The following is a 15,197-nucleotide window of genomic DNA, read 5'->3' as shown; positions in this document are numbered from 1 at the left end:
TAGTAGATCCAAGTGATTGAAAAGGGGACAGCGTGGAGACAGAGAAATGCTGGCATTACCATGGCAACAGCAGAACAGCAATTATGTGAAATATCATATATATATTTTTTCTGTCTATTACTTATTTTCACCTGGCTTCTCATATCCTCTGGCTCATATTATTTATTTTATTTAGATCTAGGTATTACACACAAGGTCTGAATCTCTCTCCTTGCCTACCGATTCAATGAGAGAATTCATCAAACTCTCATCCCCTTGAATCGAGATGGAGGATACAAAAGGAAAGGAAAGGAAATGTAAATTTCACATAAAAATAGGAGGAAAGAATGGGAAAAAATGAACAGAGATGGGAAACTTTCTGTACTGCATGCATGATGGACTTCTGGGGAGAGGATCTGGAAGTAAGGGCCTTACTGGTCCTTGCACCTGCAGTTACTTGAACACAGACGATATCCATGTAGCACCACTTTTCTGACTGGTTGTTTTGCTAGGCTAGTTTTCAAAGTCTCTGGTCTGGTCTGAAGGGTTTCAATATCCATTTTTATCCACAAAGGGATGCTATGTGTCCAGGCTGGGTTCTGCTGGCAGACCACACAGCACAGGCTAATCCAGCCTGATGTACAGCAATCCAATCCAAGCCCCATGATCAAGTCTATGTGCTACTTTCTAACCTGTCAAATTGTCTGATGCATCACTGGATGTAATCTGCTTCAGCTGCTTGAAGAACCTTCACCAACTCCTTTCTGTTGCTCCTCTATGGCCCTGGGATGTGAAAGGAGCTTCACAAATCCCTCTCCGTACTGCCAGGTGGCCTCAGACTAAGTGGTCTTGGTGATGCTGCATCTGAGGACAGCTATCTGTAAACACCAGTTCTGTGACAGTCTCTTAGAGAAATGGGGAGCAAAGGAGACTAAATAGACAGGATTTCAATGGATGAAATATATATATATATATATATATATATATATATATATATATATATATATATATATTTAATTCTGATGACAGTCTCCAAGATGGATAACAGTACATTCAGAAAGACAACAATATAACAATGCTGGTTGTTGTAGGTAGGGGTTTCTTCTTTAAAACATTGGGGTAAAAAAAAAAAAAAAAAAAAAAAAAAGAGGTAGAAGGACAAGGAAGAACTCCTGGTCCTGATCTTCATATCACAGTACAAAGACAGTATAGTATCTTTATAGTATCTAATTTCATGAAATTAATTAGCTAATTAATCACTGGTTATTATGAACCTAGCACTGCATTGTCTTCTGCAGTCATTGATAACCAGAATGTTTTCTTAAATGAAGAATAACACAAGGTATTGTAGCTATGCAGCAAAAGCTGCAGTCAAAAGAATAAGTTTCAAAAAAAAAAAAGCTTCCAGTGAGAGTGGAAGGAACTCCATTTTGCTTGACTATTCCATCTCTTCCTTGCTTGAATCTCTACCTGTGTATGAGAAAAAAGATTAACTTCTAGCAAGTAGTATTTGTTGAGGGTAGTAAACGATGAATTGTGGTGGCACATGTTGTTGTAAGGATATAGAACAGAGCTTATGCTCATAAACACCATCGTGCAATGCCCAAAAATGCATGGATAGGAATGGCAGAAACATATATTCTGTTTTATGGGGTGCTTTTTCTCATGTTGACGTTAGTATTAACATATTGGAGGCAGCCAATATATTATTGATTATCAATCAGTGCATGTACAGACAGAAAAATAATGAACTACTGTGTGGCTTTTCAAAGTCCATTTATGACTAGATGCAGTGACACAGAGCTGGGACCTGTCAGCATGAGATTCCCACAGTCACTAGAAAAAAAAGTCTACATTGCCTGTCCTGGGGGTGCCCTTCAGCAGTAGTGCCTCCAGGGCTGGCCTGCTCATGGCAGCGTGTACCAGGATGTTCCATGCTCTGCCCAGTGCAAACTTTGACTCATTCTAAATGTAGGAGTTAATTTTGACAATATTAATTAATTCAATTTAATTTAGAATAATAAAATAATAACTTTGTTTATTTCGTGCTAAATGGATTCTTTAACTTCTCTTAATTTTTTTACTAGCTTTCAATTTTTCCCCAATGTTGCCAGATTGCTTGCACTGGATCTGGCCTTTCACCAAGAGCAAGACAGGTTAACATTACTCTGAACAGTGGTAAAAATGATGCACTGTACTGAATCACACAGGTACTTCGATACAGCACATGGATGCCAAAATATAATCACCTATTATAGCTCTCTTGACCAAAGATTTACAACATTATGATAGTTTTGACAGGGCATAGAGACATGCAGTCAACATTAGAAGGCTTCATTGTACACCCGTGCTCAAAAGCATCCCTCTAGAAAAATATAAGAGATGATTACGTATTGTCTTTTTGGACTGATGTAGGGGGCAAGTAATGGCCACATATGCCAGAACTGACCTAAAATAGTTGAGGATTAGTTTTCTCTAGCAAAGTCAAGTGGATTTATAATGGAATAAAATAGCTGTGAAACAGTCTAATAAAGAGGTTTTTGCAATAGACAGTGCCTTAACTTAACTTCAACACTTCTTTAACTGCAAAGAGCCTTTTACAGTTAGGTAGATTCCAATGCATCATCAAAATTGCTGATAACAGCTAGTTTGAGCATGAAAAATTATCACTGTTATAATTCCATAAATCAGTATATCTTTCTGTACTAGAAGAGGCTTGCAATCACTATAAATGGAACTAAAAGAGTGCCACTTTCTAGGTGGAGGTAAAGTTGTGAGGGAAATACTTTAACCATCAACATCTCCAAATAAAAATGCAGCACTGCAGAGAGGGAAAGAAAAGGAAGAAAGGAAGAAAGGAAGAGGAAAAAAAAAAAAAAAAAAGAAGATATTTTGCTGTCTTCCTGAATATTTGTCATTAAACCAGCTATCCAGCAGGTTGACCTACATCTATTGCTGTCTTTCCTTGCTAAAGAAAAAAGACTTGCAAGCTTTTGATTAACAGCATATGAAGTCTGCATCCAATTCAAATGGACAAGATTACAAAACCAAAACTGTTTAAAACATTCAAACCATATTTATCCACTTCCATCATTCTTTCCATATTCAGTTCATTTTTTCTTGCCAAAGCAAAACTGTTATGCAAGTTTTTATGCCTCATTTTGCATGTTCCTTCAAATACACTTCTATTAATTAGTTTCCCCCTACCTTCCAAATTTAGCTGATGTCACTTTACTTTTTTGGCCCCGAACACTTTTTGCAATCTGCTGGTTTTCATTTTTTAAAATTGGTTCCTACTTGGAATTTACAAACAATAGAAATAACATTCATTTTTAAACAACAGCAAGAAAATTAACCCATCCTTAGGGACCATGAAGGAAGTGCTGAGGCACTTGCAAGGCCCAGGCAGCAGGTTCTACATGGCTGCAGTCAGGATCTTTCTCCTCAGACATACTTTTGAGTCACTACCAGTCACCCAATATTACCAGCTTTTTCCAAATGTAATACTTGTTTTCAGGCCTTGGACATGAACACCAAAAGCACTAAGCAAACGACATTAATTAGCAATAAGCCTAGGTGGATATAGAAGAGAAGGATGGAAAGAGTCACCAATACATTTATAAGTGTTTTGAGTTCAGTTTGGCTTATATAACTCAGAAAATGAAAAGCTTCACTCTGAAATTATATAAGCTTATAAAAAAGACATAGCTTGTGGTTCAGGCTAGGACTACCTCTGCTAGAAGTCAGAGGTCTTGAGAAATCTCTTAGAAAATTCATGCCTTGGGCTGACACTGTCAATGTGTTCTTTCTCAGATACCCATCCCATTTCTGTGAGGCAGGAGGTCAGACAGGTGTCTTCAAAGAACATTCAATATTTTGTGTCTCTTTGCACAGGAGTGTGAGACTATACTAATAGCAGATAAATGAACTTATCACAAATCCTCCCATTTTGGGTGTAACCTGAGTAACTTTCTTCCTATCAAAACAAGAATGCTAAGAAAAGACATAAAGTCTTTGAATGTTTTCACTTCCTTATAGTGCAAAGGCTTATAATATATTGAGTTTTAGAGGCAAAAGCATAAGTCACTAGTATTTCTGCTTCATTTGGAACTGAGGTTACTGGAGATAATACATCCTGAGTCAGACTGAATCCTGATTTGGATTTGAAAATCTGATTTTCAGTAGAGTCCTTATACAAACACAAGATTATGTTCACTAAAGTGCTAACATAATCAGCATAAAGATCTTGGCTGGTCCTGTGTTGGTAAGCAGCTACACTGCAATGACAGACTATCAATGTTTCCTCTCTGCTTGCTTAATTCATTTTTGCAGACATTGCCATGCTTCCTGGAGAACAGCAATGTGTTTTTAGTGCTTCAGGCAATATTTGATTCCCTGTTTGTTGTGGGAAAATTAGTTATCTCCTCGTGAAGGAGAAAGACATGAGTCACTGTGTGGACCTAAGCAATTAATTTTGTCTCCCCATCAGAGACTGGTCAGACTGCTATTCCCAGTGAAATTAAGACTTGTTGTAGCCTCTACCCCAATTAGTCCAGATTTCAATTGCCATTAAAGAGTATGAGAGTTTGTTTACAAAAAGAAAAGATTTGGGGATCTTACACTAATGCTGCAGGGACAACATAAGGCCCTGCTGTGAGTTTGTTCTCAGCCATGAGGTCACAAGGCCCTACTAAGACTGTGCTGGGCTGTGGGTTCACAAGGCCCTACTATGGACTCTGTGCTGGGCCATGAAGTTACAGTGCTGCACTGTGACGTTACATTGGGCTGTGAGGTCACAAGGCCCCACTGTGACACTGTGGCAGGCTGTGAGGTGACAAAGCCTGCTGTGACTCTGTTCTGGTCAATGAGGTTACAACACTGTGCTGTGACACTGGGTCATGCAGTGAAACCACAAGTGAAACCCTGCTGTGATGCTGTGCCAAGCTGTGACATCACAAGGTCCTGCTGTGACCATGTGCTGGGCCATGAGGGTACAACTCCATTCTGTGGAGCTGTGCTGGGATGTGAGTTCACAAGGCCCTGTTAGGACTATGTTCTGGTCCATGATGCTACAAAGCTATTACACCATGCCGGGACATGAGGACACAAGGCCCCATGGTTACACTGTGCTGGGCTGTGAGGTCACAAGACCCTGCTCTGATTCTCTCCTAGGCTATGATATTACAAATGTTACTCATAACTCTTCAGTGCCACATTCAGAAAGAATGTGATTAAACTCAATCAACTTCACCTCTGACAATATAATGTAACAGTAAATAATATAAAGCCAACAACCCGTGATTAATAAATATGTGAAAATATATTTATCTGTGGGGTTTACTGAGCTATTTATAATGGAGATGAAAACCTGCAGAAAAAAAATAAAAAGTGGTGCATTGGAAACAATCTCCTAAAATCAAGACCTCTTAATAGAAGAAATCAGGACTCCAAACTGCTATATATCTTTCTTCAACCAGGGATCTCAAAGCACTTCAGAAAGGACAATGGTAGTTTCATAAAGAAGCACCTACAGTGTGGAGGACCAAAGTGACTTGCCCTAAGATCAAGGCCAGATTGGCTTCTTGTCTTAATATATCAAAATATATATATTTTACTAATAAAGCAAGATCACAAATGAAACCCTAACTCCTTAAATGCTAGTTAAGGAGGCTATCACCCATGAGTAAGTGCCTGATTTTATTTTTAACAGCATTATATTCTATAAAACACAGAAACAATAGAATCTGTATTATAACAGATCCATAATCATAATATTTTGTAGTCTCCTGATGTAGAAGAAATCTTTTGGATTTGAGATCCTTAGCAGCCCAGCAATTGCAGCACTTGAGCTGAAATGTAATATCTACCTGGCATTATGGGTACAAATGTCATGCACATTGAAGATTTAAGGATAGAAAACATTTATTCTGTTGAAGAGAACCAATAGATTACTTACAATCACAAAACAAAACAAAACAAAACAAAACTAGATCAATTCCTACAGTAACGAAGCACCCTACATCACAGCAGCAAAATGTCTGAAATTTCAGACAGACAGTGCATTTCAGATCTTTTCAGTAGGTAGTCAGACACTCAGCAAGTGCATCCACACCCACAAGCTGCACAGAGGGGATAAGGGTCAAGAGAAAAAAAAAAAAAAAAAAAAAAGAGGAAGCCAAATTTGTGAAGTTTTAACAGAAATAACAATTTTATATAATTCAGAGCTGTAAGATTATAAATTAGGGTCTGTGTAAAGATATGGGCATTTACCTAGAGTAAAGAACCAGCTTTCTCTTTCATTTGCAGTACAGAATATATACAGTTGGGCAGGAAATCATTCAGAATACTTAATTTCTATGAACATTCATCATAATTTGTCTAATTTGGCTTAATAATGTTAGCCACTGCAAAACAGCACTCGATACATAAATTAAAATGTTTAATTGAAGCTGAAATGGTCATTTTTTGAAAGTACAACATTAAAGTTCTCAAAATGTCAAGGGAAGCCTAGACACCTAAATGAGAAGCTGGTTGAGGGAAGGGAATGTCCCATTCTACTCTGCACTGGTGCAGGCCTTGCCTCAAGTACTGTGTACAATTTTGGGCACCACAGTATAAGAAGGCCATAAAACTATTAGACAGCATCCAAAGGAGGGCTATGAAGGTGAAGAGTCTAGAGGGCAAGACATATAAGCGGCTGAGGTCCCTTAGTTCAGCCCTGAGCAGAGCAGGCCAAGGGGAGGCCTCATGGCAGCCTGCAGCTCCCTCATGAGGGCAGCGGAGGGTCAGGTGCTGAGTTCTGCTCTCTGGGGACAGCGACAGGACCCGAGGGAACGGCATGGAGCTGGGACAGGGGAGGGTCAGGCTGGGGGTTAGGGAAAGGGTCTGCACCCAGAGAGGGTGGTCGGGCACTGGGACAGGCTGCCCAGGGAGGTGTCACGGCCCCGAGCCTGCTGGGGTTCAAGAGGTGTTTGGACAACGCTCTGAGACACGGGGTCTGGTTTTTGGGTGGTCCTGTGTGGTGCCAGGAGTTGGACTTGATGATGATCCTTGTGGGTCCCTTTCAACTCAGGATATCCTATAATTCTTTAAGAAAGTGAAACTTTAAAGTTTTAGGAGGTTCAAAGGTATGGTACATGGTAACTACATAAACATATCCTCATGTGCACATATGTTGGGCCTCAAGATGTTTGGGAACCCAATTCTAAACAAGAACTTCAGCTGCCATTACAAGTAATACTGAAGTTATAGCAAATTCAAAAGTAATTTTGATTTTCTTTTCTCAAGTGACACCGTATAGCTCTGAGATAAATTACTTTCAGGTGCTTTAAATGTAATTTAAAACATACCGCTCGTGATAAACAAAACATTATTGTTTATGAATGTTTCATAATGATATTCTGGGAAAATACATCTTTGCTCAGATGATAGCAAAAAGGAAAGAAAGAATGAAAAAAAAAAATCTCTGGAATAGTAATACTTGCCAGGTTACTGGCATTAGGTCACAAGATTGCAACAACCGTTATTTCTTAACACCCTACGGTACAGTTAAGAAGATGACAACAACCTAAAATATCTTCAACAGCTCCAAAAATTATTGTTTTATTAAAATATTAATAACTGAAACTTACTTCCCAAAATGGATTAAACGTGATTTGCATATTTGCTAAAACCTGCAGTAGCTGGGAATATAGAAAGAACAAATAAGCAGAGAAATTAGACTTAACAAGTTTTGTACCACTGTATTCACCTCAATGAAGATACTAATAGCACAGATTAGTATTTTATGATTAGTTAAATTTATTTCCAGTCAAGATTGCAACCTGGGCTACCAGCCTGGCTGGGCTCTGCGAGCAGACAAAGAAGGTGGTTTATTTGTGCGTGTGCTAAATGGATGGCCTGGGGCTGGGGGAGTCCTTGCAGTGTCCCACTTGTCACTGTGCAGAAACCTCTGGATGCCCAAGCAGGACCCTGATAGCTGCAGCTTCGTGAGGACTATAACCAAGATCCTCTTTTCTTTGCAGGATTTGGATGGTTTAACCCCAGACATGAACTCCCTGACATCAGCTCAGTGTGATGCTGAATGTGAAGCCACATCCCATCATGTGAGAAATAAGGCCTGAAAAAGGAGTGGAAAGGGATGGAGCATCACAGCTTCTACATGGAATACAATGTCTCAAGTCTCACTGAGATACCTAGCTGCACTTTGCTCCCTATTCTAGAAACGTTTCTAAGAAATATATTTACAAAAGCAGAAAAAAATAAAAGAAAATGGCTCTGCGAGCTAAGGGAGAATGATCCAAAGTCTGCTGCCTTACGTATCTGAGTTACTTCCTTTGTGGAAAGGTGCTTTGGCATCCCTGGCTTCTGGTACCAGTTCCTTGGGACAGAGAGTTCATTTTAATTTGATTTTGTTCATGCACACACACAAATGTTAACACTTTTTTTAGAACATAGAGAAAGATAACTCATTTCTCAGTCCCACAGGGCACGCCCAGGTACTCTGCTTCTTTCTTCAAGCTTTCTAACAGCACAGAGAAATCATGTAGCCTGTGTTTATAACCTGAAAATAAAATCAATTTCTTTTTTTCTAGTATTCTTAAATTGTCATTTGACTCCTAAAATCAGTCTCTAAAAGCATTATTTTCTCTCCTCTGCTTAAAATTAAAAAGCAATAGATCTCAATAGAAAAATTCAAATTTTCAAAGCATTACTAAAATATGTGAAAGACCATCAGCAAGTAATAGTAAGATTTTCACAGAATCACAGAATTTCTAGGTTGGAAGAGACCTCAAGATCATCGAGTCCAACCTCTGACCTAACACTAACAGTCCCCACTAAACCATATCCCTAAGCTCTACATCTAAATGTCTTTTAAAGACCTCCAGGGATGGTGACTCCACCACTTCCCTGGGCAGCCTGTTCCAATGTCTAACAACCCTTTCAGTAAAGAAGTTCTTCCTATCATCCAACCTAAAACTCCCCTAGCGCAACTTAAGCCCATTCCCTCTTGTCCTGTCACCAGGCACGTGCGAGAACAGACCAACCCCCACCTCGCTACAGCCTCCTTTAAGGTACCTGTAGAGAGCAATAAGGTCGCCCCTGAGCCTCCTCTTCTCCAGGCTGAAGAATCCCAGCTCCCTCAGCCACTCCTCGTAGGACTTGTTCTCCAGGCCCCTCGCCAGCTTTGTTGCCCTTCTCTGGACCCGCTCAAGCACCTCCATGTCCTTCTTGTAGCGAGGGGCCCAAAACTGAACACAGTACTCGAGGTACGGCCTCACCAGAGCCGAGTACAGGGGGACGATCACCTCCCTAGCCCTGCTGGCCACACTGTTTCTTATGCAAGCCAGGATGCTGTTGGCCTTCTTGGTTACCTGAGCACACTGCTGTGAACTTCATGCAGTTGACCTCAGCCCATCGGTGCAGCCTATCCAGATCCTCCTGCAGAGCCTTCCTACCCTCAAGCAGATCGACACACGCACCTAACTTGGTGTCATCTTTGAACTTACTGAGGGTGCACTCAATGCCCTCGTCCAGATCATCGATGAAAATATTAAAGAGGACCGGCCCCAGCACTGAGCCCTGGGGAATGCCACTAGTGACTGGCCTCCAACTGGATTTGACTCCATTCACCACGACTCTTTGGGCCCAGCTATCCAGCCAGTTTCTAACCCAATGAAGTGTGCGCCAGTCCAAGCCAAGAGCAGCCAGTTTCTTGAAGAGAATGCTGTGGGAAATCGTGTCAAAAGCCTTGCTGAAGTCAAGGTAGACCACATCCACAGCCTTTCCCTCGTCCACCCAGTGCATTACGTTGTCATAGAAGGAGATCAGGTTCGTCAAGCAGGACCTGCCTTTCATAAACCCATGCTGACTGGGCCTGATCGCCTGCTTGCCCTGCAAGTGCCGCATGATGACTCCCAAGAGGATCTGCTCCATGAGCTTCCCTGGCACTGAGGTCAAACTGACAGGCCTGTAGTTTCCCGGGTCAGTCCTCCGGCCCTTCTTGTAGATGGGCATCACATTTGCTAGCCGCCAGTCAACTGGGACATCCCCCGATAGCCAGGACTGTTGATAAATGATGGTAAGCGGCTTGTCCCGCTCCTCTGCCAGTTCTCTCAGTACCCTCGGGTGGATCCTATCCGGCTCCATCGACTTGTGCACATCCAAGTGCCGTACCAGGTCACCAACCAGTTCTTCATGGATAGTGAGGGCCACATCCTGCTCCCCATCCCCTTCCACCAGCTCAGGGTACTGGCTATCCAGAGAACAACCAGTATTGCTGCTAAAGACTGAGGCGAAGAAGGCATTAAGCACCTCCACCTTTTCCTCATCTCTTGTAACTAAGTTTCCCTCTGCATCTAGTAAGGATGGAGATTCTCCTTAGTCCTCCTTTTTGTGTTGATGTATTTATAAAAACGTTTTTTGTTATCTTTAACGGCAGTAGCCAGATTGAGCTCCAGATGAGCTTTGGCCTTCCTAATTTTGTCCCTGCACAGCCTCGCAACATCCTTATAGTCCTCCTTGGTGGCCTGCCCACTTTTCCAAAGATTATAAACCCTTTTTTTTCTCCTAAGCTCAAGCCACAACTCTCTGTTCAGCCAGGCTGGTCTTCTTCCCTGCCAGCTCGTCTTTGGGCACGTGGGGACAGACCGTTCCTGCGCCATTAAGATTTCCCTCTTGAAGAGCGCCCAGCCTTGCTGAACTCCTCTGCCCTTCAGAACCTTCTCCCAAGGGACTCCACCAACCAGTGTCCTGAGCAGCTCAGTCAGCCCTCCAGAAGTCCAGTACAGCGGTTTTACTGGACCCCTTCCTGGCCTCGCCAAGAATAGTGAACTCCACCATTTCGTGGTCACTCTGCCCAAGACAGCTCCCAACAATCACATCCTCCACCAGTCCTTCTCTGTTTGTGAAGAGAAGGTCTAGCGGGGCGCCACCCCTGGTAGGTTTACTAACCAGCTGCATCAGGAAGCTATCTTCCATGCTCTCCAGAACCTCCTAGACTGCTTTCTCTGGGCTGTGTTGTGCTTCCAGGATATGTCAGGGAAGTTGAAGTCCCCCACGAGAACAAGCACTGAAGATTTCACAACTTCTGTCAGCTGCCTGTAGAACTCCTCATCCGTCTCCTCATCCTGGTTCGGTGGTCTATAACAGACTCTGACCTTGTTGGCCCCGCCGATCCTAACCCAAAGGGACTCGACCTTGTCATTTCCAGCCTCGAGTTCTACAACATCGAAAGACTCTCTAATATAGAGAGCCACACCACCACCCCTTCTGTGCTGCCTGTCCCTTCTGAAGAGCTTATAGCCAGACATTGCAGCACCCTAGTTATGAGAGTGGTCCCACCATGTCTCCGTGATGGCAACCAAGTTGTAGCCTGCCTGCCGCATGATGGCTTCCAGCTCCTCTTGTTTGTTACCCATGCTGCGTGCATTGGTGTAGATGCACTTCAGCTGGGCCATTGCCTTATCCCCCAGCCTTGCTATTGTTCCCCCTGGCACAGCTCCAACAATCCTTGCTTCAGCCCCATCCCCCTTCTTACCTAGTTTAAAGCCCTCTCAATGAGCCCTGCCAGCTCCTGGCCCAGGATCCGTTTTCCCCTAAAAGATAGGGACCCGTCTGCGGCCATCAGGCTGGGTGCCGAGTAAAGTGCCCCATGGTCAAAAAACTTTAAAATTTTAAAATTTAAATTTTAAATATTTAAAATTTAAAATATTTTCCTATGAAAGCAAATTCTCACTTCATCAGGAGTGAAGCTGCAGTGAAACACAAGTTTGCCCTGAGAAGCAGCACTGCCCCAGCGCAGCTGTGGAGTTGATTTGGGGGAAAACCACAAGGTATTTCCTTCTTTTGTCTGGGGAAGCAGAAGCCAGGGCCCTCCTGCTCTGCCCTTGCCCAGGTGTCTCTTTGCGCCCTCCCCAGGTAAGCTGCACCTGGGGCAGAGGAGACAGTGAAACAGGGGAAGGTAATAAAATGTCTGGTCATATCACCTCCCAGAAAAACACCCTTGCTTTTCTTAATGCGGAGCACCAGTACCAGTACCAAGGAGGGTAACAGTGTAACACAGCACCATTTATTCTTGGATCCTTACAAGAGAATGCAGGAATCTCATTTGATTACAGGCAGCTCTTCACTTTATTGCACTTGATTTCTTTCTTATTCATGAATTGCTGAATAAATTCAACTTTCCAATATCATCAGAACAATCCCAAGAACACTTCAGAACTAAAGCAGTCGCGTGATGTAGCTGAGATATATCTTTAGCAGCCACAACATTGTGCTGATAGAGACTGAGTATAGACATGCCCTTTAAAGCCCGAAGGGAGGAGAAGCACTGATGTTTCTGTTTATGAAATTAATAGGTCCAAACAGCGTAGCACACTGAGACATCAGGCTATTAGCAGAAGCCCTGCTGGCAGCCCATTTAGAAGGAAAAAAAGAAAAGAAAACAAGACAAAACTATGACAGCCGATTAGGTTAAGGGTTTTTCTTTTTCCTTTTCCTTTTCAAAGTGTATAGAGAACTCAGCAATCTATTTCAGTGATTGCTTTCTCCAAGTCTAAACATGATATACTGTCCCGTATATCTGTGGTTGGCCAACAGCTCAGACCAAACACACAAAAGGTGTAAATGACACAGCTTCCTGCTCATGAGGCCAGTGTAGGACCTGACCATAAACAGGTTGGTGGCAATGGGCAGATGGCTGAATGGGTAACCAATTGCTTGATAGGTAGTTCTCCAACAGACTAGGCTAAAATTCTGACATTCATATTCGTTTCATGGGACCTGATGAGGTTTTTTTCTTTTTCAAAATAATTGACCTGTTTATTAGTAGAATTTTTTCTACAGTAATGACCAGAATTTGGGGGAAATGCTTTATAGTGAAATACCAAAAAGAAAACACACAAAACTGATCACCAGATGTCACTGTCTCGTCATTCCAATATGACAAAAAAAAAAAAATATAAATCTGTCAGCAGAAAACAAATGAACACACAACCAAGAGAGGGGAGAAAAACTGGAATATGATGAAGAGACAGACTTTTTTTTCCTGTCCTTGGTAGATGTAATTCATTACCTTATGGTTTTAGAAACTTAGGGCTCTCGGTAACACTGGTGTGAGACAGGTCTTTACAGTCAAGATAACCAGCTTGGCTGGCTTCTGAGGAGATTCTTACATTGCATGTCTTTTAGGAAACAAATAAACAAACAAATTTTTGTGAATACATATATATATAGGGCTAGAGGTCTCCTCAAGGACTGCTAATATTGAAGGAACTTCATCAGGAGAGATGGTTATGCTGTCACCTTGTCCTGGGGCATTCTGTGGTTCACATCACAGGCTTTTTGGGGCAAGGGCTGAGCTCTCTGGGGTTTTGATCACTACTGTCTTCCACAAGAGGAACATTTTATTTGACAGAATTGAAGCCCCAGGTATGTGACTTTAAGATCTTAGGTATTCTTTCCATCGTTTTGGAAGGTGTTGTATAATGCTTTCAAAGACACAGGGCGTAGGATAACTGGGACTATTACCTTGAAATCAGCAGCCTAGAAAGTTGAGTGGATGTCTATCTGTACTTGCTTTTATCTTAGATAATGTGGTCAAATTCACACTGAGAATTTCTAAAGTATCTATTCAGGCAGTAGGTTCTTTGGGGAAAGAAAATGGTTCTTCCTGTTATTTAAGAGCAGCATGCTCACAACCCTTCCTACCTGTCCCACAAATGAAATGACTCACTTTATTTCAGCTAAGAATATGTCTTCTCCGTAACTGCTATACCAGGCAGGGGGCTCTTTATGCTAAGTGCTTTGCAAACACAGGGTAAAGACACTCACTCGAATCGGTGCCTTGGAACTTGAACACAAAAGGCAGAGAAAAAGGATTTTTAATCTTTTAAAAAGAATGAAGGAATACAGAACAGGAAGGATAGTGGTCACATTTCCAAAAGCGATCATCAAATAACACATCTTTCCTGTTTCCAATTATTTTAAAATGTCTGTCCTTTAGCAATTTCACCAAGATCACATAGCAACTCCTCATCAAAACTGACAAGTTTTAATGGGAATTCCAAGTCCCATAATATGCCGTCTACTATTAATACAGTCTTTTATACTTGAAAATCTAAAATGATTTAAATGAAAGCCAAAGATTTAATGTCCATTTAAAAAGTGGGGTTTCTGAGACTTCCAACTAATTTGCCTACCATGACCTAGAAGACCAAGGGCAGAGCTGGGGATTGAATCCAGTTTTCCTTACTCTGCGTCTACTGTTCTACTCAGACCAACCTCACTGACGAGTCATAACTTTATCTACCAGAATAAGATTGAAATTTTATGGACTTGTAAGGAAGTCTTTGGACACTATTCTTCCATAAAGATGGTGCGTGGCTGTAATACGCTAAAGTGCTGAAAATCTCCATGTAAAAACTTCATCTTAAAGCTTAGGATGCCTATTAGATGTTATCTAATTACAAATATTTTTTTTACACTTTAAAGGACAAGAGGTATCACATACAGAGAACAAATAATGTAATGTCTCTGCATATGTGCTGTCAAAAAGGTGAAAAAAAAGCCTCCCAAGTTCATCCTGATGCACAGAAGCCTAACCAACATGATGATAAGAGAAATGGTGCACCTCTAAATGAGCAAAAATATCATGTACATTTTTACCAATGTTATGATGCACATGCCTGCCTTATCAGTCAATCGCCATCAATGTCCTTCTCTCACTCCTGGGTCTGCTTTAGAGAAGCTGCTGCTCTAAGAGAAACTGCATACACCTGAAGGGAGTCAGACTTGATAGCTTATGGTTGTGAACTCCCAGCTTGGCTTGATATAGGGTTAAGTGCTCTTAAACATGCCAAGATGTAGTACTCAGGACTGCTGCCTTTATCCATTGTCAGCTGATGCTTTACAAATTGCTTTAGTTCACTATCTACTTGACAGATATATTTATATGTATGTAATTAACTCAGAGACAGGTAGATGGGGATGTTGCTTAGTCACTCAGCATGAGCTTGCATACCTTGTGTTTTTTTTTTTTGTTTGTTTTGTTTTATTATTATTATTTTATTATTATTATTATTTTCCCCCCTGCAGTTTATTCTCTACTTCTTCTTCCAAAGGGGAAAAAAATGGTGCTGTATCAAAGAGAATTTTATGTGTTTATATGTTTTTACATAGTAAAATATTGGTCATAGTGGATTTGTGTGATGCTGTCA

Source organism: Anas acuta, chromosome 17, assembly GCF_963932015.1.
Source record: "Anas acuta chromosome 17, bAnaAcu1.1, whole genome shotgun sequence".
Taxonomy (NCBI): domain Eukaryota; kingdom Metazoa; phylum Chordata; class Aves; order Anseriformes; family Anatidae; genus Anas; species Anas acuta.
Note: the sequence above shows the minus strand (reverse complement) of the source record.